This window comes from Bos javanicus, chromosome 6 (assembly GCF_032452875.1).
Source record: "Bos javanicus breed banteng chromosome 6, ARS-OSU_banteng_1.0, whole genome shotgun sequence".
In the NCBI taxonomy this organism is placed as follows: Eukaryota; Metazoa; Chordata; class Mammalia; order Artiodactyla; family Bovidae; genus Bos; species Bos javanicus.
In genome coordinates this window covers 13553013-13580663 of record NC_083873.1, presented here as the reverse complement: position 1 = coordinate 13580663, position 27651 = coordinate 13553013, and the positions used below count along the sequence as shown (strand labels likewise).

Genomic DNA, 27651 nt, shown 5'->3' with positions numbered 1-27651 from the left:
TCCCCGTCCCTGGGATTCTCCAGGCAAGAACAATGGAGTAGATTGCCATTTCCTTCTCCATAACCATTTGTAAATCAGTCTTGAGCCATTTCTTCCCTGTCCATATGTGTGGGTCCAAGTAGAGGTGGACCTTGCAGCAAGACTAGGTGTCACAAGACTTGGAGCCATTTGCTCATGAAAGCTTCTTGTGCATCTAGAACTTGATTGAGTGTGATCTTGTATGTGCTGTTTCATCTTGATGATGAAGAGCTGCTCTGCCCCTCCAAATTTAACAAGTCAGAGACCTTAGTTCAGTCACTCAGTAGTGTCCATCTCTTTGCAACCCCATGGACTACAGCACACCAGGCCTCCCTGTCCATCACCAACTCCCAGAGTTTTGTCAAACTAATGTCCCTTGAGTCAGTGATGCCATCCAACCATCTCATCCTCTGCCGTCCCCTTCTCCTCCCACCTTCAATCTTTCCCAGCATCAGGGTCTTTTCCAATGAGCCAGTTCTTCGCATCAGGAGGCCAAACTATTGGAGTTTCGGCTTCAGCATCAGTCCTTCCAATGAATATTCAGGACTGATTTCCTTTAGGATTGATTGGTTTGATCTTGCAGTCCAAGGGACTGTCAAGAGTCTTCTCCAACACCACAGCTCAAAAGCATCAATTCTTCAGTGCTCAGCTTCCGTTATAGTCCAATTCTCACATCCATGCACGACTAGTGGAAAAACCTTAGCTAGATGGACCTTTATTAGCAGAGTAATATCTCTCTTTTGGTCATAGCTTTGCTTCCAAGGAGCAAGCATCTTTTAATTTCATGGCTGCACTCACCGTCTGCAGTGATTTTGGAGCCCAAGAATATAAAACCTGTCACTGTCATTGTTTCCCCATCTATTTGCCATAAATTGATGGGACCAGATGCCATGATCTTAGTTTTTTGAATGTTGAGTTTTAAGCCAGCTTTTTCACTCTCCTCTCTCACTTTCATCAAGAGGCTTCCTCTTCACTTTCTGCCATAAGGATGGTGTCATATGCACATTTGAGGTTATTGATATTTCTCCCGGCAATCTTGATTCCAGTTTGTGCTTCATCCAGCCCAGTGTTTCTCATGATGTACTCTGCATATAAGTTAAATAAGCAGGGTGACAATATACAGCCTTGACGTACTCCTTTTCCTATTTGGAACCAGTCTGTTGTTCCATGTCCAGTTCTCACTGTTGCTTCCTGACCTGCATACAGGTTTCTCAAGAGGCAGGTAAGGCAGTCTGGTAGTCCCATCTCTTGAAGAATATTCCACAGTTTGTTGTGATCTACACAGTCAAAGGCTTTGGCATAGTCAATAAAGCAGAAGTAGATGTTTTTCTGGAACCCTCTTGCTTTTTCGATGATCCAGCGGATGATGGCAATTTGATCTCTGGTTCCTCTGCCTTTTCTAAATCCAACTTGAAGATCTGGAAGTTCATGGTTCATGTATTGTTGAAGCCTTGCTTGGAGAATTTTGAGCATGACTTTACTAGCGTGTGAGATAAGTGCAATTGTGTGGTAGTTTGAACATTCTTTGACATTGCATTTCTTTGGAATTAGAATGAAAACTGACCTTTTCCAGTCCTGTGGCCACTGCTGAGTTTTCCAAATTTGCTGGCATATTGAGTGCAGCACTTTCACAGCATCATCTTTCAGGATTTGAAATAGCTCAACTGGAATTCCATCACCTCCACTAGCTTCGTTCATAGTGATGCTTTCTAAGGCCCACTTGACTTCACAGTCCAGGATGTCTGGCTCTAGGTGAGTGATCACACCATCGTGGTTATCTGGGTCATGAAGATCATTTTTGTATAGTTCTTCCATGTATTCTTGCCACCTTTTCTTAATATCTTCTGCTTCTGTAGGTCCATACCATTTCTGTCCTTTATTAAGCCCATCTTTGCATGAAATGTTCCCTTGGTATCTCGAATTTTCTTGAAGAGATCTCTAGTCTTTCCCATTCTGTTGTTTTCCTCTATTTCTTTGCATTGATCACTGAGGAAGGCTTTCTTATGTCTCCTTGCTGTTCTTTGGAACTCTGCGTTCAGATGGGTGTATCTTTCCTTTTCTCCTTTGCCTTTCACTTCTCTTCTTTTATCAGCTATTTGTAAGGCCTTAGACAACCATTTTGCCTTTTTGAATTTCTTTTTCTTGGGATGGTCTTGATCACTGCCTCCTATATGATGACACAAACCTCCATCCATAGTTCTTCAGGTATTCTGTTTATCAGATCTAATCCCTTGAATCTATTTGTCATTTCCACTGTATAATCATAAAGGATTTGATTTAGGTCATACCTGAATAGTCTAGTGTTTTTCCCTACTTTCTTCAATTAAAGTCTGAATTTTGCAATAAGAAGTTCATGATCTGAGCCACAGTCCGTTCCTGGTCTTGTTTTTGCTGACTGTATAGAGCTTCTCCAATGTCAGCTGCAAAGAATATAATCAATCTTATTTCAGTGTTGACCATCTGGTGATGTCCATGTGTAGAATCATCTATTGTGTTATTGGAATAGGGTGTTTACTACAATCAGTGCGTACTCTTGGCGAAACTCTGTTAGCCTTTGCCCTGCTTCATTTTATACTCCAAGGCCAAACTTGCCTGTTACCCCAGGTATCTCTTGACCTCCTACTTTTGAATTCCAGTCCCCCGTGATGAAAAGGACATCTTCTTTTTTGGTTTTAGTTCTAGCAGGTGTTGTAGTTCATCATAGAACCATTCAACTTCAGCTTTTTCAGCATTACTGGTCAGGGCATAGACTTGGATTACTGTGACATTGAATGGTTTGCCTTAGAAATGAACAGAGATCATTCTGTCGTTTTTGAGATTGCATCCAAGTACTGCATTTTGGACTCTTGTTGACTATGAGGGCTACTCCATATCTTCTAAGGGATTCTTGCCCATGGCAGTAGTTATAACGGTCATCTGAATTAAGTTCATCCATTCCCGTGCATTTTAGTTTGCTGATTCCTAAAATGTCAGTGTTCACTCTTGCCAGCTTCTGTTTGACCACTTCCAATTTGCATTAATTCATGGACCTAACATTCCAGCCTCCTATGCAATATTGCTCTTTACAGCATCAGACCTTGCTTCCATCACCAGTCACATCCACAACTGGCTGTTGTTTTCACTTTGGCTCCATCCCTTCATTCTTTCTGGAGTTATTTCTCCACTGATCTCCAGTAGCATATTGGGCACCTGCTGACCTGGAGAGTACATCTTTCAGTGTCCTATCTTTTTGCCTTTTCATACTGCTCATAGGGTTCTCAAGGCAAGAATACTGAAGTGGTTTGCCATTCCCTTCTCCAGTGGACCACATTCTGCCAGACCTCTCCACCATGACCTGTCCATCTTGGGTGACCCCTACACAGCATGACTCATAGTTTCATTGAGTTAGACAAGGCTGTGGTCATGTGATCAGATTGGTTAGTTTTCTGTGATTGTGGTTTTCAGTCTGTCTGCCCTCTGATAGAGAAGGATAAGAGGCTTATGGAAGCTTCCTGATGGGAGAGACTGAGGGGGAAACTGGGTCTTGTTCTGATGGGCCACCAGGGAAGCATTTAACAAGAGGTCCATCAAATAACATCTAATTTGGAAGAGAAAGCACAAGTCTCACTATCAGTTCATTCTCCATGACCAGATATTCAGTCTTTATCAGGATACAGCAGGAAAAAAAAAACAACACAGCAGCTGTTTCTTGATGAAAATAGTTATTTGTCTAAGAGGTATGGCTTTTCTCTCAGTTCTAGGGGCTGTACTATTTTATTTGGGAATTCTGTAAGCTCAGTGATCTGCTACAGAATATTGTACACATTAGATTCCCTGGGTCACAAGGTCTAATGGCTGGTAAAAACGGCTTACTCTTTAAACTGAACTGACTGAAGACTACCCCTTTGCTTTGGGCCCTCTTTAAATATAGAATCTTTATGGTTTATTCAGTAAGTAGGAAAGAGCAACTTGCCTGGAAAATCCCATGGAGGAGCCTGGTGGGCTGCAGTCCATGGGGTTGCGAAGAGTCGGACACGACTGAGCGACTTCACTTTCACTTTTCACTTTCATGCATTGGAGAAGGAAAAGGCAACCCACTCCAGTGTTCTTGCCTGGAGATCCCAGGGAAGGGGGAGCCTGGTGGGCTGCCGTCTATGGGGTCACACAGAGTCAGACACGACTGAAGCGACTTAGCAGCAGCAGAAAGGAGCAACACAAATATAATATTATTTTTCCTGTCTTATACTAAAATCCCATGAAATGTGTGGGATTTCTTCATGGAATGAGATACAAGGTGCAGTAAACTATCTTTTAGTTTGGAGGAGATCCCTAAGTGCACCCCCTGACATCTGGACTCCCAGCAACATCAGTGAGTTATTAGATCTCTGAACTCTCATGGAATTTATCTCTTATCCTCAGTGACATATGTGTCTTATCAAGGTGTCTTATGTATTTTACACTTTTTGACCAAACTGTGGTACCCAACCCCACCTCATGGATAGCACAATGAATCTAAAGTCTCTGGTAAATGTTCCCATGTTAATTGTTTTGACCCAGGGGAGCTATGTTCCTTTTTCCCATCTTAGTTTATCATTTTAGAATTTATTTACACACACATTCCCCTGGTTCCTATAGGGAAAAAGTTAGAAAAAATCATATAATTTTTTGTGGGGGTGTGTGCAGAGTACATCATGAGAAAAACTGGACTGGAAGAAGCACAAGCTGGAATCAAGATTGCCGGGAGAAATATCAATAACCTCAGATATTCAGATGACACCACCCTTATGGCAGAAAGTGAAGAGGAACTAAAAAGCCTCTTGATGAAAGTGAAAGTGGAGAGTGAAAAAGTTGGCTTAAAGCTCAACATTCAGAAAACTAAGATCATGGCATCCGATCCCATCACTTCATGGGAAATAGATGGGGAAACAGTGGAAACAGTGTCAGACTTTATTTTTGGGGCTCCAAAATCACTGCAGATGGTGACTGCAGCCATGAAATTAAAAGACGCTTACTCCTTGGAAGGAAAATTATGACCAACCTAGATAGCATATTCAAAAGCAGAGACATTACTTTGCCAACAAAGGTCCATCTAGTCAAGGCTATGGTTTTTCCTGTGGTCATGTATGGATGTGAGAGTTGGACTGTGAAGAAGGCTTAGTGCTGAAGAATTGATGCTTTTGAACTGTGATGTTGGAGAAGACACTTGAGAGTCCCTTGGACTGCAAGGAGATCCAACCAGTCCATTCTGAAGGAGATCAGCCCTGGGATTTCTTTGGAAGGAATGATGCTAAAGCTGAAACTCCAGTACTTTGGCTACCTCATGCAAAGAGTTGACTCATTGGAAAAGACTCTGATGCTGGGAGGGATTGAGGGCAGGAGGAGAAGGGGACGACAGAGGATGAGATGTCTGGATGGCATCACCAACTTGATGGACGTGAGTCTGGGTGAACTCCGGGAGTTGGTGATGGACAGGGAGGCCTGGCGTGCTGCAATTCATGGGGTTGCAAAGAGTCGGACACGACTGAGCGACTGAACTGAACTGAACTGAACTGTAAACCTATTCCTTGAGGTATGACTTGGTCAGACTCTTCCTGGTATTAAGTACCTCCGTTTCAAGAGGTTAGACCTTAAAACTCGCTGATATTTTCCCTTTCCCTTCCTTCCTTCCTTTCTCTCTCCCTCCCTCTTTTCCTCCCTCTCTTTTTTCCTTTCTCCTTTCTTTCTTCTTTTGGAAAACAGCATAAATTGGCTTTATTTTTATTTCTTTTTTAACCTAACATACAGTAAAACTGACCTTTAGTTTGGTCTTTATTTCATCATCTTAACACATATATAGATCTGTGTAACCATAATACAGTGGAGATAGATAAGAAAGTACCCACATAGACTCACTCATAGAGTGGGTCAAGGGAGATTCAGTAGGAGTTCAATCAGTTAATTCAATCAGTGAGGCACAGGCAGACAGAAATTACAGTTGAAGGTATGAATTCTATCATGTAAAACAAAAAGCTCTAACAACAAGCAGGTTACTTCCTTGAGTCTCTTTGCCTTGAGATGCAATTTCCTTGAGTCTCATTTGCCTCTTGTAAATAGAGATGATGATAACTTAATGAATGAAACTTTGCTAAATATAGTTTTAACATCTTTGTATGTCTGCTCAGTCACTTCTGTCGTGTCTGACTCTTTGTGACCTGTGGACTGTAGTCCACAGGCTGCTCTGTCCATGGAATTCTTCCAGGGAAGAATACTGGAGTGGGTTGCCATGCCCTCCTCCAGGGGATCTTCCCAACCCAGGGATTGAACCTGTGTCTCCTGCATCGCAGGTGGATTCTTTACTGCTGAGCCACTGGGGAAGCCCCTTTAACATTTTAGTTAAAGGGGCTTCAACTAAGGGGAGTTAAAAGCTTCCTTTTAACTAAGTTCCCTTTAACTAAGTGTCCTTAGTCGCTCAGTCATGTCTGACTCTTTGTGACTCCATGGACTGCAACCCGCCAGGCTCCTCTGTCCATGGGGATTCTCTAAGCAAGAATACTGGAGTAGGTTGCCATGCCCTCCTCCAGGGGATCTTCCCAACCCAAGGATGGAAGCCAGGTCTCCCACATTGCAGGAGGATTCTTTACCATCTGAGCCACCAGGAAAGCCCTTTAAAATCTTTATTGAGATACAATTTACATACCATAAAATCTACTCATTTTAACAGTACAATTTAATTCTTAGTAAATTTACCAAGTTGTGCAAATGAAACTTCAATCTGAACTTATGTATTGCCAGGATTAAAGGTGTGCAGCTTGAAAATTTATAGCAAAATTTTCTTTTGTGTATGGAAATGCTGAAGTTGCCCACAGTGAGAGAAATAATTGGCTGCCTGCCTCACAGCTCAGTCACCTCAGAAGGGAAGAAATGTCCCTGCCACGTAGCTGGTATACAGTAAATCTAGGCCCATTTATTAATAACTCCAGATGCTGAATTCTGTCCATTGTTCTGTAAAGTCTATCTGGCATATGCTTGTAAAGAAAATGGCCAAGTTAAATAAGGAACTCTATTGTGAAATGTATTTAACTTGCACACATGTTCAAAATTATTTGAAAATTGCCAAAAAGAGATGCACTCATCTGTCTAAAACTACTCAGGCAACAGTAAAGAATGTGGACCAAGTAATGAAGGATTTGTGTTAGATGGTTTATAAAGATTAGGTTTTTGTAGTCTAATAAAAAGAAATATTTCCATTTGGCATGAAAATCAAAAAAATCTAAACCTCATCATACTGTCCCTTTTCGCCTTTACTCCCAGGAAACTCTGATTCTGTAATCAGTTCCACCTTAAGTAAAACTGGGCTTTGCTGGTGGCTCAGAAGTTGAATCTGCCTCCAGTGCAGGAGAACCTGTTCCATCCCTGGGTTGGGAAGATCCTCTGGAGAAGGAACTGGAGCAACCCACTCCAGTATTCTTGCCTGGAGAAATTCCATGGACAGAGGCTTGACGGGCTACAAAGTTCATGGGGTCGAAAAGAGTCGGACACGACTGAGCAACTAACACTAAATAAAATAACATTAAGCAGTACACTAGACATCTTCAATAGCAATTTTTACCAAATAATTATTTTCCAAATTACAACTTAAAAACCATTTTTGCAAATTAATTACAATAAAACAAATAAGATCAATTTTATTTACAGTATAATCTAAGCATTAATAAGGGAGTATCCTCAGTAGAGGGATGTACTCACTTCTTTTCTTTGTTTTTAACTAAAAACTTACATTTTCTGCAATTACGTTTTCTGCAATTTCAATAAAATACAACAAACTAAAGTCTGTTATATTTTGTTGAAATTGCATTACTGGATTATCTATTTGCTGCATAAATAATAGCAGCTAAGGCATCTTTGTCTATAGGAAAGTGAGCTACTACAGACTACTGCACCTACATGTTTAATGCTATCCCGTAAAAATAAGGGTAAAAAAAAAAAAAGACCTGTGGCATCACTGAGTCTCTTTCCTCTGATTAACCAAGGTCAGATTCCCCAGATGAAAGACGTGGTTAGAACTTGAAGCTAATCAAAGGACCAGAAACACTTGAATATAGTTCATTTTAATCTTAGTTGAAAAGATTGTGGATAGACACTTAGGAAAAAGTGAAATCAGCATAATATCTCTTCTTCAAGTACAGTCCAGCTTTCAGACTGGTAACGTGGATTTCAGCCTCCTCGTAATTCTCCTTGATGAAAACAGAAGGATTTCACAGCACAGAAAGCAGAGGTTTATGAGTCTGGATACAGACGGACGCACAAGAGAACTCTGTTCATCGTCTTCAAAGTGATGCGGCGATGGCAGGGCTGCTGCTGTGGCCACATGTAATATAGCCTGTAACTCTTTAAAGAGGATTAGCTTTAGCGCGCTGGGAGCATTCAACGCTGGATTTCACGTGGAGTAGAATATGCTAATGAAATGTAAATGTCCATGGCAAACATTGCATAATATCGAAAACCTTCAAAACTGAGCTTTGTCTCTTGCACAGTGGGAAACCAAACTTTATCATATCAGAAGGACGAGAAAAGGAAAACAACCTTATACTTTCTGCCTATGCATCTGCTGCTAGATAAATGAATTTAAATATTTATTCACATATATTTATATTTAAACTAAGTTGCTATGTCAGTAGAAAAACCAAAGTTTAGTCATTCAAAAGCATCCTACTAGATCTTTGTCCAGAAATAAAATAATTTATCTTTGTAGAAAAAGATATACATATAATATGAATTTTTAAAAAAACATTTTAACTCTATTTTTTAAACACTATTTTAGGATTACAGAAGGCTTGCGGAGTGGGTGTTTTCCCCATTTCACCTTAAAATTTCTTGCTTGTGGTCCTTTTGCCTGCACAATCTTTCTGCTCAATATTGGACAACTGTATCTTTATCATAACTTTCCATATAGTGTTTTTACTACTTTCATTGAAAGCAAATGTGAGATTTGATTGGTTTCTTAAAACTGTATGTATACTCAGTTAATATGAAAATTATTTTCACATATTTAGAATTCCAGAATATATCTGGCATTGGGAAGGTGAATTCATTATAAGGTGTGTGATTTGCAAGCCATGTAAACTGTGTGTAGCTCTCAGAATCCATACATGTGGTTCCCAGAGACTGAAAGCCCCCTAAAGATTTCATCTCAATTACTAGGAAATAAAGACCCTGCACACACATGCAACCGGGTGACTGTGGCTCGATTTCCAATGCGTGATCTTTCATTAGTTACTAGCATTTCACTGCACTCGACCGAATAGCTTAGGTTCTCTTGGTTTTTGTTGTTCAGCAGTGTGTGTGTGTTTTATATCTCAGTTTTGAAGGGTTTGTCTCTGTAGGCTTCAAGGGATGGTAATACATATTCATGAAAGAGCACTCTTTCCAGCCCTTGCCACCACTGACAAAGCCTTAGCTGTTTCACACAGCAAGCTGACTGGGATTGTGTGTGGGGGCTGCATGGCCAGATTAGTGCAAACAGCAAGCCCACTTCTCTGCTTGTTAGGCCTTGCCTTCCTGACAATTTCCCCAATTGTCATTTGTGACAAGGCTGTCATTAGGTGATGGCTTCTTTTGGCCATTTTCAGATAAAGATAATTTCCTTAACTTCCATTTTATTTGACAACAAGCAGTTTGGGAGAGAAAGGAAGTGCTTCAGTAGTTTATGGATTAGGGTTTTGTCACTTCAAAGGCATCTTTGATCTAAAAATATGTGCTGTACCAAATTCATTATGTCTTTCCTTAAAGAGCTTTTAAATTTATTGATCTTCTCCTCAATTATTCTCTTTTTACGTCCAGTAATGATGTGTGAGATGGTAGTGTTGGGAAAAGCCTAGGGAGGAGTGTGGGGAAAATGCAGCCAACTGGTCACTTCTGAGGCTATTACGAGAACCAAACAACAGGTGCTTTTGTTTAGGGTCAATTCTCTTCTGAATCTCTATGCAGACAAAGGCTCCTCTGCTGTCTATAGATGAACATGAAGATATTATACCAACAGAGTAAGACAGGATTATGTTTGGCATTGCAGCCTAGGAAAGATTTTGAAAACCTCACAATTTGTGCAAAAACTGTGCCCACAATTGTCTTCATCCTCGTCACTGAGTCCATGGGTTTTGAAAGCCAGCAAATGAGTAAAGAAGAAAGAGCAAGTGCTTCTTTGTGAACCAATAATTTGGCTTTCTCTAGAAGCAATCCTTGAGGCTCAGCTTGCTCAAGTTCTTATAATTGGATCATTAGAAAAATCATACACAGCAGAAAGTAAGAGGTTAAGAATCCAGAAGTGAAAATAGATGAGCTTGTACGGTTAGACACTGGTTCTCTTGTTCAGAAGGTCCACTTACCCTTTTTGCCTTTTTTAGCGGTTGTTCTAAACAATTGTTACATGGAATTACTGTGTTTTAAACAACACCATGGACAAAGGAGTAAACAGTTTATATCCAAACTATCACAATTAACCATTGTCCTCTAAAACCTCACATATAATCATCTCAATTGACTGTAGCACAAGCCACTCACTTCCATTTCTACAACTAGGAAAAGGGAGTTAAATGGCTTAAATTAGGGGGAGGTGACTAACTATACTATTTTATTAGCCTCTTGACAGGCTATTTTATAATTTTCAGAGATATCTAGATGCTATTGATAGTAAGTTCATTTCAGCAAATCATAATTTCAAAATCTTACACACTAAAGGAAAGGTATAATTTTAAAGCATGATAAAGTTCCTAAAAGCAATACAAATTTTTTCCTTTGCAAATCAGTTTCCTGAATTTCTAAAAACTAGTAGCACATAATGCCTTTCACTTTGAAAAATCAGTTGAGAGGTTTGGGATTCTACCCTTGGGCCCTCAATACTCCTCTCTGTAAAGTCAGGGTAGAAATAGCTGTCAAACAATGTCAGAAACATTTTCCATGTGTGAGGTTATTTTATCTTTATTAAGGGGTAGATATGATTATTAGCTTGATTTTACAGATGAGGAAACTGAGGCTCAGAGAAGGTCAGTAACTGGCCCATTGACTCATATCCAGGAAGTGGTGGAGCCAGACGTGGGTACTTTGGGTTCAAAGCCTCTGTTCTTAGCCCTAGGGCCTGGAAGACACAGGATCTAGAATACTCAAACAGTCATCGCCTGATTCCCCCTGGTACTGCACAAGTACATGTAGTACTCATCTCCCTGCTGTCTCCAGCTCCCCAGTCCTCCCCATGGTTGTTTGCTCCATGCTATCCAAGGCCCTAAGAGGGTGCAAGGGGATTCTTACTCTCTGCTTAGGTTCATCCAGTTTTCCTTCCGCCTGCACGTTAAACACAGGGGGACTGGCCTGCCAAAATCTGATAAATTCAGACAGTAGGGTTCAGGGTTCATGTTGCTGTCTTTTCAAGGACTCCTCCACCACTTCTTGAAAGTTCTGTGATGTAATTTATTTTGACTTTCTTTTAACCAGAAGACCTTGATTATTCACTTCCTTGCGAAATCAGTAAAAGCTCCTTTGGAGGAGGAAAGAAATAGATTTTGAAGAAGAACGTTTTGAAGAAAGATCTCTGTTTTGTCTTAGAGTTCACCTGCTTTGTGACACGTGAATGCACCACATTAGCTGGCAGACAGCAACACCATCAGCCTGCCTCGAAGAGACCAAAGTAAACACCCGTCTCAAAGAGACTGCACTGAAATATGATATCAGCTGCAAGAGAGGGCCATCTCCTCCGGTCAAATGAGAAAAATCATATTATCCTCACTGTGGTATACAAATAGCTTGTAAGCCACATTCTCCATTTGAATGCTAACAATAAAGTGCTAACCTCACCGCTTAGGGCCAGCCTGATCCCATCTCCAAACACAAACACTCTGCCTCGGTTTTGGCTGGGGGCTGTGTCATGGCCTCCCCACCCCCCACCTTTTCTTCCCCCCTGTTAATTGGCTGAGACCACCAGAATTTGGAGGACACAGATGTCACTGATAGTTTTCCTAGGGAGCACATTCATGCCCATCTGTTGCTGCCTAGAAGGCTGTTCATATATCCACAAGGCCTTCATTTAATTCTTGTCAGAAAGTAATGTAAATCCAGTTTACCTCAGAGGTCGCAGCCGAGATTTATGCCAATGAGCCCCCTGCAATTTACACACACTGTAGTTGTATAGGATGAAAAGAAAGCCTTTCATGTTGGTGCATATTAACAAGAAAGCCTGCCTTCCGAGAGGGGCTTTTTGATTGAGGTTTCTCCTGATTTTAATACAGCCGATGCCAGTTGGTATACCCAGCTTTAGAAAAAGAAAAAAATCTAATCTTTAAAGTTTCTTCTTTTATAAGAGGTAAAAGAGAAGAAGAGAAATCCGAGCAAGTGGCACTCCCATGTCTTTCATTATCTTTGCGAAACAAAACTCCCGCGAACTTGGAGAATATAGAGTGTGACGGGAGAGCCTGTTCTGGCCTGAATTACTGCTGGTTGAAACCTAGAGAGAATTCAGTTGTGAGCAATTGTCTCTCCAATGTGAAAATAGTAGGAGTGACCATCTCAATTAGTCTCTGGCTTTTCAGCTCTCTCTAGTGTATTTAGAGGAAATTGTGAAATTTGATCAACTTTCTCTGGACCAGGCTGGGTAGAAATTGATTCATTAGTAAAATGGAAGCATACATATGTAATACACACATATATATTTATAGAATTGTTTTATAGGAAGTCCAAAAAGAGTACCTAGAAGGGCTTCTGCTAATCCTATCTTTCTATGTATTAATACACTCTGAAATATTTAGGACTATGTCAGTAAGCTGGAAGGCAAATGGCTTTAAAAACACCCATGGGGTCAAAATCTTCTTGAAAGTTTGAATATGCCCCCTTATTCTTTATGTGATCTTAAGACAAATTACTTAACCTCCATGACCCTCAATTTTCTTATCTCTAATGTGGGAATAATAAAGCCTACCTCACAAGGGATTGTGTCTGAGGTATATAGTTCAAAAAGTATAGAAAGTATTCAACCAATGAAAAATTCCCTCTCCACTCTGCCTTCTGGGGTCAGCAAACTGTGGATTTAGAATATCCGTTAACTTAGTCCAAATACCTAAACATTCAAATAATCAGACTAATTTTTCACATTTAAAAAGTTTTTGAAGGCAGATGAAGTTGGAGATTTTTTTCTTCCATGGTTTGGAATTTTTGTTTTGCTTCACTTTTTAATTCTTTAAAAGTAGAATAGGAGCATGTCACTCAGTTTGGCAAAAACAGGCACGGCCTCTCTACTTACTCATAGTAGCTTAGCTTCTGCGTCCCCAAGACAGTGTTAATAGGGGATGAGCTTCTTGTGTTTTTATAGACGGAATTCATTTACCTGTGCTAATAGCTTTGAAATATTTGGTATGATTATTTTTGCACTACATTTGCCTTTTTGTTTATATTTTGCTTAAGATAATATTAAACCTGGGATGTGATTTCAAAGTACAAACTAACAGAGAAATACAACAGCATGCTCTACAAATTTATATGATGGGTGTATAGGTGAAATAGAGCTGTGATAAAAAATACAGTGTGGCACTGGTAACTCATTAGGCAGACACTCCAAATGTACGATCACAGTCTGGGCTTGATTATGGAGCTGGATAAAGCCATTGCCTCACTTTACGGAGCCTTACTCCACATTAGGGAACTGAAGCCCAATTTTGCTGGCTATCTCAAGCTGGGACTAGGCAGAATTAAAGTAATTTCAGAATTGTCTTTTGCTGCCTCTCAGAGTTCATGAAAGCCATCCTTTTTGCCTGGGTGCTGTGCTCAGTTGCTCAGTCATATCTGACTTTTGCAACCCCATGGACTGTAGCTCACCGGGCTCCTCTGTCCATGGGATTTTCCAGGCAGGAATACTGGAGTCGATTGCCATTTCCTTCTCCAGGGGATCTTCCCAGCTGAGGGATCAAACCCAGGGCTTCTGCGTTTCCTGCATTGGCAAGTGGATTCTTTACCACTGAGCCACCTGGAAAGCCCTCCTTTTTGCTTTACAGTCCTCAAAACAAAATCTTTAAAGAATTTTATAAAGAAAGATTTCAAATATGTGCAGAAGTGGTGGGGGCAATATACAAAGTCTAATGTAATTTGACTCAGCCTCAACATTTATGACCTATGGCCAATCTTGCCTAATTTACATCCCCACTTCCATGAGAGAACTGCACTTCCATGCCCTACACCTCAGATTCATATAATTTTATCTGTAAATATTTCCGAGTGTTTCCTTAAAAGATATGAACTTCTATTTAAGGTAACCACAATACTATTATCTCACCTTAAAGATTAAGACAGACTCCTTAATATCATTTATTGTGACTTAATATTATCACAATATTATATGACTTAATATTTTGCCCCCCTCCCTTTTAAAATAAGTTTGATTACTTGGCTCTCATGTTCCAAATTAGTTGTTTTGCTTCCATGACACAGTGGTTTCATGAATACTCTTTCATAATGACTTTCACTGGGGATATGTGTAGTTGGTATATTTTGTGGTATGTGGTAGTATCTTCCTAGAATGAGAATTTATCTTCTGATTGAAAAATAAAAATTGAATCATTATCCTGCTCCTACCCCACCCTCATTGATTCAGTTGGGTAAGTTTTCTAAACTTCTTAGCTTCAAATGAAACTGTTAATATATGTGAAGGCCACTGTAGAATATGGACGAAAATGATACCGCTCTGGGGAGATCTTGCTGACCATTCAGTCAGACTATTCTTTCTCCGTGTGGGGTCTTGCAGATTTTGGTATGTGAGTGCTTTTTAAATAAATGTATAGCATTTTCCCATTTTGATCAGGGCAGACAAATTGCCATATTAAGCAGTAAAAAGAATGAGAGAGGACTGCATTTATAGCCAGTATAACAAAACAAAACAAAAAAAGACAGTACAGTGCTTAATTTTTAACTTTACTACCGCTAAAAAAAATGTTTCACTTAAAGAAATTCAAATGCTTACTGTAATCAGAAAAATCCACTGTGCTCATAAATAATGACCCCACTTCTCAGTTGGCTGTATTGAGGTCTCCTGGGAGGAGATGTATTTCCTCCCTGTCAGGATTAATCTATAAATGCAATCACCACTTAGACTTCATCAGATCTTTCCTTTCTCTTCATTGGTCCCCCCGGAATTATATCACTGCTTGAATAAGGTCAAATTAGGATATTTTTTTTTCCCCAAGAAAAAACATACCTGCTATGTTTTCAGTGCTTTAAAATTTAAGAATCAAGTCTGCTTTTTAAAACAAATCAGGTTATACATTTCTGTCACAGTATCACCATCTACCTAAATAATACATTTTTTTTCAGTGTGTTTACTGGTTTCTTCCCCACGAAATCCAGGACACAGAGTGGTCTCATGAAAAACCAGTGGACTGAATGTTTAAAAGCTTGTGTCTAATTCCGGTAGATAATCCCAGTGAGTTGCCATTTGAACTTGGACAAATCACTAAACTTCTGACTTTATCTTCAAATTGGCACCATATTACTTGCCACCTTCCCCACTGTAATCTTATAAAATAGTCAACCCAATTCTTCTGTTTCCTCTTGTCAATATGTACTATGAAATACCTTTTTTTCTATAATAGTGGGAAAGATAGAGTCAATTCTCTGACTTGTCTAAATTCAAGTAAACTCATCCTGTGGGTCAGAATGTTGCTTTGGAATTTTTTGTAAGTTGAATTAGACACTCATTTTATTTCCCCAATGAGGTTATCTTTGAGGATTGGAAATATTTATTCTGTTTCTTGGTAACTTTCAAAAGTTTGAAGTACAGTATATAATGGATACTCAGTAAATGCTTAACTACCACTCAGGAGTTTGCAAATACTAGTCAGTATGTATTATTTTATATTTACAACTCTAAAAGTTAGTTATTAAAGCAAAGCATTAAGGAAACAGTAGTAAAGAAAAAATTGTTCTGCCAGTAATAGAATGTGTAAAAAACTAGTGCGTTTCACTTGTCTTTTTATGATTTACTAATTTTTTTAAAAACTTGTTTCTGTATCACTGTTAACTCTATACTGGCAAATATTCCTTCATTAGCTGAAAGCAAAGGAGTTAACACCAAGTCTCAGATCTCTATCCTCTTTATTAGAGAAAAGAGGAAATGAGTGTTCTTCCCCTTGAGGAACTACCAAAGAAAGTGAGTACAGTGGCTTAAAAACAATCAAGTTGTCCCCCAGATCAGGTGATTGACACACTGAGCTCATTAGTTCCGAGACTGAGTGGCATTTTACTCAGTAGCAGAACTCTTACAGAAAGCACAGAATCCTGAGATTCTAAAACGGTACTCATTTTCCACGTCAGCCTGATGAAGAGAGGTCCTTCAGGTTCTCTGCAGGTTCAGAGAGAGCAGAGTGGGCCTGGTTTTTTAACTGAGCCTTTTTATTTATTTTTTTTAATCCATTTTTTTAAATTGGAGAATAATTGCTTTACAGTGTTGTGTTGGCTTCTGCCAGACATCAACATGAGTCAGCCATAGACTTCAATGTGTTCCCTCCCTCTTGAGGCTCCATCCCACCTCCCACCCCATCCCACCCCTCTGGGTTTTCACAGGGCACCAGGCTGAGTTCCCTATGCTGCAGAGCAACTGCCCACTGCTGCTGCTGCTGCTGCTAAGTCGCTTCAGTCGTGTCCGACTCTGTGCAACCCCATAGACGGTAGCCCACCAGGCACCCCCGTCCCTGGGATTCTCCAGGCAAGAACACTGGAGTGGGCTGCCATTTCCTTCTCCAATGCATGAAAGTGAAAAATGAAAGCGAAGTCGCTCAGTCCTATCCGACTCTCAGTGACTCCATGGACCGCAGCCCACCAGGCTCCTCCGTCCATGGGACTTTCCAGGCAAGAGAACTGGAGTGGGGTGCCATTGCCTTCTCCGAACTTCCCACTAGCTAGCTATTTCACACATGGTAATGTATATATTTCAATGTCACTCTCTCGATTTGTCCCACCCGCTCCTGCCCCTGCTGTGTCCATAAGTCTGTTCCCTATGTCTGAGTCTATTCCTGCCCTGCAAATAGGTTCATCAATACCGTCTTTCTAGGTTCCACACATATGTGTTGATCTATACTATTTGGTTTTTTTTTTTTTTCTTTCTGACTTATTTCACTCTGTACAACAGTACTTTAGACTTTCCAGCTAGGATGAGCCATGCTGAGGACTCTGTGGTTGCATGTGTGGTGGGATACCTCCCTCAAGAGGTGAAAGCGAAAGCAAAAGTGTTAGTCACTCAGTCGTGTCCAACTGTTTGCAACCCCATGGACTAGAGCCCGCCGGCTCTTCTTTCCATGGCGTTTCCCTGGCAAGAACACTGGAGTGGGTTGCCATTTCCTGCTCCAGGAGATCTTCTCGACCCAGGGTTCAAACCTGCATCTCCTGCCTTGGCAGGTGGATTCTTGACCACTGGCTGAGCCCCCAGAGAAGCTACACCTCAACAGGTGAATATCCCCAAAAGTAATTATGCTATCTTTCCTTTTCTGACACTTCTTTTTTCTTTACCATCAGACAAAAGTAGCAAAATTCTGTTGTAAATTCCTTGTCCTACAGAGCCCCGTGCCGCTGGGCTGTCACTGCGTTAAAGCGGTTTGGTGTGTGGACGTTTGCCCCACTGAACAACACTTTTGCCTTTTGGCCCTCAAAGCACGCGAATATCTGAGTGCTGCTCCGTCACGGCCACTTGCCCCTGGAGGAAACACAAGTCTGTGCTTGTTCCCAGGCCAGAAGGAGGCTCCCTGCCAAGATCCATCGGTTGCTGGAGACATGCACACGCTGTGTGAATCCCACGACCACATGGTGGACTTTTATTATGTCTGTCCAGGAGTGTGGTCTGCCAATCCCCGGTCTGGAGGCCCACCCCCACGCGCCTTTGACACTGCAAGTGTAAAATAAATAAGGAGCTTTGCCTGTGTCTCAGAGCAAAGAGGAAGATAAGGGGCCAGGGGTGTTTCTGTCTGATCTGTAATCCGATGGCCGCCCTTTCCCTTAGCTGCTCCTGGGCTCACTTTTCTGACACCTCAGACAGATGACTAAACCAAGTTAGCTGGGTTTAAGAGGTTCTTTTTAAAAAATTCACATCTTTCTTCCTGAAGTTTTCTGACTGGTCATAATATTTCAATTTTCTAAGAGCATTTTATTGCTTAATTGAATGTGGATCTGGAGAGTTACTTAGGGGATAATCCCATTATTACATGGCTTTATACTGAGGAAATGATCAAGAACCTGAAGACTTTACACAGCCAAGCAATTTTTTTCTCAAAACCATAAACTCTAATGAAGCCAACAAGGAAACCAAATCCAAAGAAAAGCAGATTAAGGAGGAACTGGGTGACCTTTTAAAAATAAAATTTTATTTCTTGAAAATTGTATTGATAACAGTAACTGATACCTACAAAGCCCTTTTTACATTCTAGGTAACATTCTTCATATTTTACAAATATTAACCCTTTTAGCACTCTGTGTGATTAGTCCTATTACTAGCCCTTTTTTAGAGATGAGGAAACTGAGACATGATTTGTCTAAGGCTGCTCAGCTGGCAAGTAGTGGAACTGAAATTTAAACCTAAGAACCCTGACTGCAAACCCAAGTGCTTCACTTGCCGGCCTCTCGATGACTTAGACAGTGAAACTGCAGTTCTTCATATCAGTACCTTCGTTTTTCTCTTCCAACAGTTTCAGAGTCCCCGCATTCCTTTTCTCCAATACAGACTGCTTCTTTGTGGGCCATCTCTAACTTCAAAATCCACATGGTTCTTTGAAAAATAACTCTTGGCTGTGGGAATTATATATACAGATTTGAAAATATTTTGCTGCAAAATTAATCTTAATCTTCACCTTTGCTGGCCTCATCAAAAGTACATAATGCTTCATAGCCCTGGCAATTTATATCATAGTACGCTTTTGTTCTTTGGAAGGAATGATGCTAAAGCTGAAACTCTAGTACTTTGGCCACCTCATGCTAAGAGTTGACTTATTGGAAAAGACTCTGTCGCTGGGAGGGATTGAGGGCAGGAGGAGAAGGGGACGACAGAGGATGAGATGGGCATCACCGACTCGTTGGACGTGAGTCTGAGTGAACTCCAGGAGTTGGTGATGGACAGGGAGGCCTGGCGTGCTGCGATTCATGGGGTCGCAGAGAGTCGGACACGACTGAGCGACTGAACTGAACTGAACTGACGCTACATGCGGGGTTTCCCGGGTGGTGCTAGTAGTAAAGAGCCTGCATGTCAACGCAGAAGACAGGCATGGACTCGATTCCTGGTGTGGAAAGATTCCCTGGCGAAGGGAATGGCAACCCACTCCATACTCTTGCCTGGAGAATCCCATGGAAAGAGGAGCCTGGTGAGCTACCGTCCATAGGGCCACAAAAAGCTGGATGTGACTGAAGCAACTTAGCACACGTGCAGGTCTGCATGCTTCTTGCCATTTCCATATACATACCATAGCATCACCTGGACTTTCTCCCCATTCCATCCCTGGAGACTTCCAGTAAGTTTGCCATTCTGACTCTGTAGGAGTAAACGGAGCACTTCAGCTGCCTCATCCACCACAGCACAGACTACTTCATTTCTTCTTATAATGAAATTTCTCTTTTAAAAGAGAATTGTTTCTCTTCTAGCAAATTACACTTGCTATGTTAATCTCCAGAACTCTAATACTATTTAAAAGGTTAGCAAAGTGTGTTTTGAGGACAAGTCAGAACCCCTGAATTCTTATCCTGATCTTTGCTTGTTACTCGACCTCTTTCTGCCTTTTCACTCCTCTTCATGGCTCAAATTCTTTACCTAGAGTTTGAGTAGACAATATCTGCTTCCCAAAAGATATGCCTCAGATTGAAGGCCCTTCAAATTTGTAAGAATAATTTTTCCTACTCTGTGACTGGCTCCCAGTATCATGCAGTTCTGGATTTGAGACATAACAGAGTCCATATATGGGACTACTCTTCTTCTATTTGGGGTGCAGAAATACAAAGAAAACTCTCCTAGAAGGATCATTTGGAAGTCATAAGCACAGGAGCCCGGAGCAGGACCAGATGGCAGGCCTGACTCACCTTGACCTGAGAAGTTGCTTTTCTCGCCATGGGGGCCAGGCTAATAGTTCTTCAGATGTCACCGTAGCTGATGAAGTGGGTAACTGTAGCCGGGGAGTAACAGCGGCAGGCCCTGAAACAATGGCTTTTTCTTTTTCCTCTTCTTTCTTCCTGAGGCCAGCAGGTAACCTGTTTGTGACCCGGAACACTCTCATTGCACTTTTCTGTGCAGTCAAGTTTGATAAACACATGCAGGGAACTGGAGAGGGTGGTGCGCAAGAGCAGGAGAGAAAGAGGGAAGAGGCAGCACTGGGCTCCAGTCTCCCGCTTTAACAAGGCGTGGCCCTGAGGTTGGAAACCTTGGTACAAAAGAGCCATAGCAAAGACCTTCATTTTCACTTATAGAATTTTCTGAAGTCTATTTCACTATTTTTTAGAAATCACAACACATTCCTTTATCAGTGGAATGAAAGATAAATCTCTGTGCAATCTAGTGTTTGTTAAACTAACGGTTCAAGTCGCCTGTCTCATAAATTCTTTCAGTAGTCTGTGCATACTCATGGCTTCCCAACATAAGAGGAGGATCTCTTCCTTGAAGTCGAGCTTCATTCCCCAACTAGATTTCTTTCCTTCTCTTCTCTCTTCAACTATTCCACATCCTACCCTGGAGAAGCTCCTGTGTAAGTGCGCCTCCCTGCTCTGAAATCCTGAGCCTTTTACTCTCTTTTGATGAAATCCCTGGCTCCAGTCCTAAGGGTTTGTTACCTATGCAATACACCTAGACTTGAATTTCCATCTTATTGTTTTTAGTTTTTTCATTAAATGTCAATAGGTATCAAAAACTTGTGAAGTAGGTGCAATATACACAGAACACAGTGAATATCCATAGATCAAACAACCAAGTTAAGTAAAAGAACCTGTCACTTCCTTTGAAATCTCCCGTGTCCATATACCTGCCTCCCAACTTCTTCACTCTTCCCTCAGTAAATCCAGTGTTCTAAATTTTTAGTTTATCATTCCCTTACTTTTATTTGTAATTTTACCTTATGTATTTGTATCCTATGTATGTTGTTTAGCTGTGACTGTTTATAAATTTTATGCATGTATTCATCTGTGGCCTCCTTCTTTATTTCCAAGATTCATCCATGTTGTTGCACATAACTGTAGTCATTCATTTGCTTATTCTATTCCAGTGTATAATTACACTTCAGTTTTCTAATTCATTCTCCTGTTGATGGGTATTCAAATTGCCTCCTGTTGTTTGCTATTACAAACTGTGTCACAGTGAACATTTTTATACGTATTTCCTCAACCCAGGTCCAAGAACTTCCCTAAACCAGAGTATATGCCTAAGAGTGGACACTGAGCCACAGTGTGTGAGCATCTTTGATTTTACTGGATAATACCAAGCAGTGGTGGATGGGAATAGAACAGTGACTGTTCTTGACAACTATTATCCAACTTACATTTTTTTCCAATCAAGAAGTTGTGAATGTTTTTTCATTGTGGTTTGAGTTTATATTTCTTAATTACTGATGAGCAAACTCTGGGAGATAATGAAAGACAGGTAAGCCTGACGTGCTGCAGCCCATTGAGTCATAAAGAGTTGAATATGGCTGCGTGACTGAACAACAACAATTCCTGATGAGGCTGGATACTTTTCATAAGTTCATTGACCATCATGTTTCCTTGTGTGAAGCATCTGTTCAATTTTTCGCTCATTCTTTTTCTTCTATGATCCTTCTCTCACTGGTTTACAGGAATTCTTTACATATTCTGGATAGAAATCTTCTGTCAGTTACATATGTTATAAATACTCTCTCCCAGTTTGTGACTTGTCTTTTCATTTCCTTTTTGATGTCTTTTTATTGATCAGAAAAGTGTCTTTCCAGTTAATTAAATATATCAATCTTTTCCTTTACAATTTGCTATTTTTGTGTTTAAGAAATTCTTTCCTAACCAGAAGTCATAAAGATAATCTTTTAGGTATTTTTTTAAGTTGAATGGTTTTGTTTTTCACATTTTGGTCTTTAATCTGACTTGTATTGATTTTAAAAAAACAGTGAGCTCAAAGTTATATCTTGAGCTCTGTAATAATTCAAGTTTTCATATGTATTGGACTCCTGATTTTATTTAGAAGATCAATTTGGTCTCTCTTAGTGCCAATAATTTTTGCATTTAAGGTAATTTTTTATTATTGACATTGTCTCTACTAATGCTTTTTGCCTTAAAGTCTATTTTATCTATTAGTACATCAGCTTTTAGTATTTTTCTAGTATGTCTTTTTCCATCTTATTACTTTTACCTTTTCTATATTCTTATGCTTTCCTAAATCCATGTAGCTATTTTTAATCTAGTCTATCAATATCATTTTACTATAGTATTTAATTCCTTTATCTTTATCATAAGCATTGATATGTTTATGTTCTACTTTGAATTCCACTTGGAAATAGATGGGGAAACAGTGGAAACAGTGGCTGACTTTATTTTCTTGGGCTCCAAAATCACTGCAGATGGTGATTGCAGCCATGAAATTAAAAGACGCTTACTTCTTGGAAGGAAAGTTATGACCAACCTAGATAGCATATTCAAAAGCAGAGACATTACTTTGCCAACAAAGGTCCTAGTCAAGGCTATGGTTTTTCCTGTGGTCATGTATGGATGTGAGAGTTGGACTGTGAAGAAAGCTGAGCGCTGAAGAATTGATGCTTTTGAACTGTGGTGTTGGAGAAGACTCTTGAGAGTCCCTTGGACTGCAAGGAGATCCAACCAGTCCATTCTGAAGGAGATCAGTCCTGGGTGTTCTTTGGAGGGAATGATGCTGAAGCTGAAACTCCAGTACTTTGGCCACCTCATACAAAGAATTGACTCATTGGAAAAGACTCTGATGCTGGGAGGGATTGGAGGCAGGAGGAGAAGGGGGCGACAGAGGATGAGATGGTTGGATGGCATCACCGACTTGATGGACATGAGTTTGGGTGAACTCTGGGAGTTGGTGATGGACAGGGAGGCCTGGCGTGCTGCGATTCGTGGGGTCGCAAAGAGTCGGACATGACTAAGCAACTGAACTGAACTGAACTGATGTAGTATTTATCATTCCATAATAATGACTTCTTTGAGTTGAGTCATTTAGAAGTATATTTCTTAATTTTCCTTTTTCTTGCCTTCTTTTAGATCATTTTTTTTTTCATTTTTTTTCCTTCTACTAGTTTCAAAGTTATATGTTTTATTTTAATTTTGGGGGGATTATCTTAGACATTTAATCAGAGTCTAATGTTAATGTCTCCAATCCTTCTGACCAACTCAAGGATCTTAGAAAACTTAAATGTCAATCACTGTTCTTCTAACATATATGCTTATTGTTTGTGTTTGTATATATATTTTTTCTATTTTTCACCCTAAAAGGCAGACATTGTTGTAGCTTTTTGCAATCACTGTTTGTTTATACTTAGCCAATAACATACCACTTTTATGGTTATTATTTCTCCTTGAATCTCTGGCTCTTCACCTGTAATTAGTTTCCTTCTACCTAAAGTACTAACTATAGATGTGTGCTTGGAACTATTGATGTTTATTATTATTTTGCAGGGTTTCCCCCTTCTAGCATATATTAAAGCTATCTTTTCACTGTCTCCTAGTTTCCATTGTTGCTTTTAGGTAGCTATCTATAAATTTATTGTTATTTCTTTGACGGTAATCTGCCTTTTCTCTCTGGCCATTTTAAGGATCTTCTCTATATCTTTTTTGCTACCTAGTTTCACTGTGATATTTCTAGGCATGAATTTTTATTTGAGTATTATGGGAATTCTGATTATTGTCTTTCTCCTGGCCTAAAAGTTGTTAGTCATTATCTCTCCAAAGTTGTTCTGTTTCTTTCCATCTAGGACTCTGAGTATATGTTAGAGCTCTTCCTCGGTCCTCTGTGTTTCTTCATCTCTCTCGCATTTTCCATCCCTATGTCTTTTTTCTGTTGCCTTCTAGGTGGCATGTTCTGATGTATCATTCAGTTCAAAAGTTCTGTCTTCAGCCAGAGCTAATTTTGATCAGATATATCTAATTCCTTACATTTAAATTTTTTAATTATTATTAAAATTAAATAATAGAAATTTTATGATTTTTAATACGCCTTTTTATAGTTTCTCGATCTTTATTCATACACTCAACATACTCTTTCAGTTCTTTAAACATGCATATTTTGTAGTATCTATCTGAAATTCCCTCATCTATAGTCTTTTGTGGGTCTAATTTTACTATCTGTTGTTTCTGCTTTCATTCATTGTTTCTTTTTACCTTATATATTTTGACAGCTTTGATCTGGAGCTCATATTTCTTGGTATTTTATAGGTGAGCATCTTTGAGACTTGGGTTGAAATCAGATTTCTTTAGAGATGATTATGTTTCAGTCAACCAGTTGGCCAAGAAAACCACCAACCTGGGCTTATTTGTAAATAATTTACTTAAAAGAATTATCAGCTAGAGGTGTTTTTGGATCTGCCGCTTCAGATTTGCAAGAGAAAAACGTTTTGCTCTCTTCCTTGAAGCTGCCTATCTTACCATAGACCGTTTTCCTGAAAGGTGGGGAAAGCAGATGAGAAAACATTTTTAGCTCACCCCTATGCTAAAAGTTGGAGAAGGCAATGGCACCCCACTCCAGTACTCTTGCCTGGAAAATCCCATGGATGGAGGAGCCTGGTAGGCTGCAGTCCATGAGGTCGCTAAGAGTCGGACACAACTGAGCGACTTCACTTTCACTTTTCACTTTCATGCATTGGAGAAGGAAATGGCAACCCACTCCAGTGTTCTTGCCTGGAGAATCCCGGGGACGGGGGAGCCTGGTGGGCTGTCATCTCTGGGGTCGCACAGAGTCGGACACGACTGAAGCGGCTTAGCAGCATGCTAAAAGTGCAACCTTTTAGGATCTCAGTTTTATGCAAGGGGGGTGGGGGCGGTGGTCTCTTCTTATACTTCCCTCCTGGGTAGGCCTTTGGTTTTATTTCCTATCCTCGCACATTCTAAAATAGTGAAAACCAGTTTCAGCTCACAATGCTTGGCAGATGTACTCAAGGCAAAGGTTAGCTTCTGTGTTAACTTTCTGGGTTCCAGTTTTTACTTGTTTTGTCTTCTGTGCAGTCTTTCCTCTCTTGCTATTTCTCTGATACACTTTAGGGATTTTAACATGCTTCTCCAGTGTTATTAGTTGTTTTCAGCAGGAATGTTGGTCAGAGCATAGTCTACTATACTGCTAGAAATATAAGTCTACCCTTTAGCTGTTTGGTGGCTTAGAAGTTGGCTTCTCTTCCCTTTTTATGCAGTTTTTAAATGCTAACAAATGTCTGTCATGCAAACATATCCAACCAAGCTACACAGTTGTGTTACACTCCAATCAGATGTTTTTCTCTTTTTATTTACCCATTTCCACCACCAATCACTTCCCTTGAGGCTCAGCTGGTAAAGAATCCACCTGCAATGCAGAGACCTGGGTTCAGTCCTGAGTTAGGAAGATCCTCTGGAGAAGGGAAAGGCTACCCACTCCAGTATTCTGGCCTGGAGAATTCCATGGACTGTATAGTCCATGGGGTCGCAAAGAGTTGGACACAACTGAGCGACTTTCACTTCACTTCACCACCAATCAGTACAAGACGTATTATGGTCAGAGCAGACTTGTGGTGTGGCTCAAAAGAGGGTGAAAGTGTGGGAAAGACTGGATTGTCATTGCTAGGGCTTGATAGGAGAAACTTATTCTTTTTGTTTTATGTTGGATACCAGAATGTATTTTCTCCTAAAAACAATATGATAAATAATTTTGAATGTAGATGAAAAAGATTTTTAGTATAATTATTCATGTGAATATGAATTAAATGAGTTCTGTAAGCTTGCTTATAAATTTAACCAACCATTAATTGAATTCCAAAGATAATTTAAATTGAGCATTTAGAACACAATCGTGTGTGATATGCTTTGTATAGTTAATTTTTATATATGTATGTGTTATTCCTCTAATTAATTGTAAATTCCCTAATGGTAGAGACCATCTCTTTTACTTCTTTATGCTTCCCCACATCTTGAAGCCTAAGATTCTCAGTAGTTGGCTGGTCAATTATTACCGAGGTGGTAGCCAGCAGACCATGGAGTTCTTTCATTTTCCCTAATTTATCCCCTAGTAGAGGCACTGATCATACAGTGGAAAAAACTCAAGCATAAATATCAAAAGAAATGGGGCTTTGAATAATTCCCTCATTTTCTTCTTTCTAATGATGGCCAACTTGCCAGTTATTCTGTAACTTAGCCACTCAGCTAAATTCTTAATCATGGATAGAACTAAAGTATCAATATGCCAAAATCAAATGCAGAATGTATGAACACATAGCCACTTGGCTATATGTATGGATGTGTGTTTTAAACTATATGATTCTAACTTTGTTATTCTAGAGTTATCTGTTTGCATGTTTCATTGCTTTTTCTGTCCTCTTTCTATTAGATTTTTAAGGGAAAAAATATAGGGGACATTAAAATAGAAAAAATAATGCATAGATTATAAAAAATATTGGAGAAAATCCATTTTCCAATTTAGAAATAATGTATAGCTCATAGAGTGTTGCCGTTCAAGGGGGAAAAATTGATATGTGTTAAAATTGAAAATGATTTTTCAATTTTACATGAAGCTGACCAAAATTTTCAGTGGGACTGTTGCCTTAAGGAAAATTTCCTGGGCTCCAGCCTCTGTTATGTCTAACAATGAACCATACAAATCTGGACAGATGGTTGGATTCCAAAGTGTTTCTCATATTACAGTATTTTCTTCCTATTGTCTCTCCTGAATTCTACAGGGAAAGGGGGAAATGCTGTAACTTTCAAAAAAGTATGAAGCATATCTTCAGTACAGTTTGGAAATTCATAAGTAACAAACATTCATTGTCTTGGAAATATCGCCCTCCTTTTTAGACATGCTTTCTTGATTAAAATCTGGTTGCTTATGTTGGACAATATGATTTATCTTCCTTACTATATTGCTAGAAGTAGATGTATTTATGTCTTTTCTTGTCTGTATTTGCTGTCTCAAAGTATGTTAACATCATCTATTCAGTTTTGAGCTATGGTGAGGCAGACATTTGGGACTAATCCTTAAGAGTATTCCTAGCCATCCAACACCAAAGCTGCACCTACTCCATAAACAGCTCTCAAATCTGTCCAGTTTTCTGTATTTCTGATATCATTACTCTAGTCCAGAGTCCTGTTATCTCTCACCTGGATTATTGCAATAAGTACTTAACTGATCTACCTGCCATTTCCTCCCTGCCCTCAATACACAAACTATGTTCAAAACAGGATGATCATTCCCAAGTGTAAAGCTGGTTGTGTTCTTATTGCTACTAGTAGTTTTCTATGACTCTTAGGGTAAGCACGAAATTCCTTACCAAGTACACAAGGCCTTTCACAGTCCCTGCTTACCCTTCTAGCATCACTTTATATCAACTTTCTCCTTTTATGTATAGTTCAGCCAATCTGACCTTCTTTCATTCCCTCTATACTTCCTTCTACATTAGTTAGGGCTGTTCCCTACCATTTTAACTTCATTAAGCCCTGTTCCTCTTTCAGAGCTTGATTCAGGCATCACAT

The 27651-nt window shown here is 39.8% G+C and overlaps 1 protein-coding gene and 1 long non-coding RNA gene across 11 annotated transcripts in view; one reads left to right on the top strand and one right to left on the bottom strand.

Annotated features, from left to right (window-relative positions):
• Positions 1–27651, top strand: part of ALPK1 (alpha kinase 1) — a 121786-nt gene that overhangs the window by 28642 nt on the left and 65493 nt on the right. The gene's annotated exons all lie outside the window — the stretch shown is intronic.
• On the bottom strand, positions 18216–20180 carry LOC133249251 (uncharacterized). The gene is made up of 3 exons (XR_009736892.1): positions 20056–20180; positions 19446–19513; positions 18216–18777 (listed from the first exon to the last, which is right to left on the bottom strand). It is a non-coding gene; the product is annotated as an uncharacterized LOC133249251 (long non-coding RNA).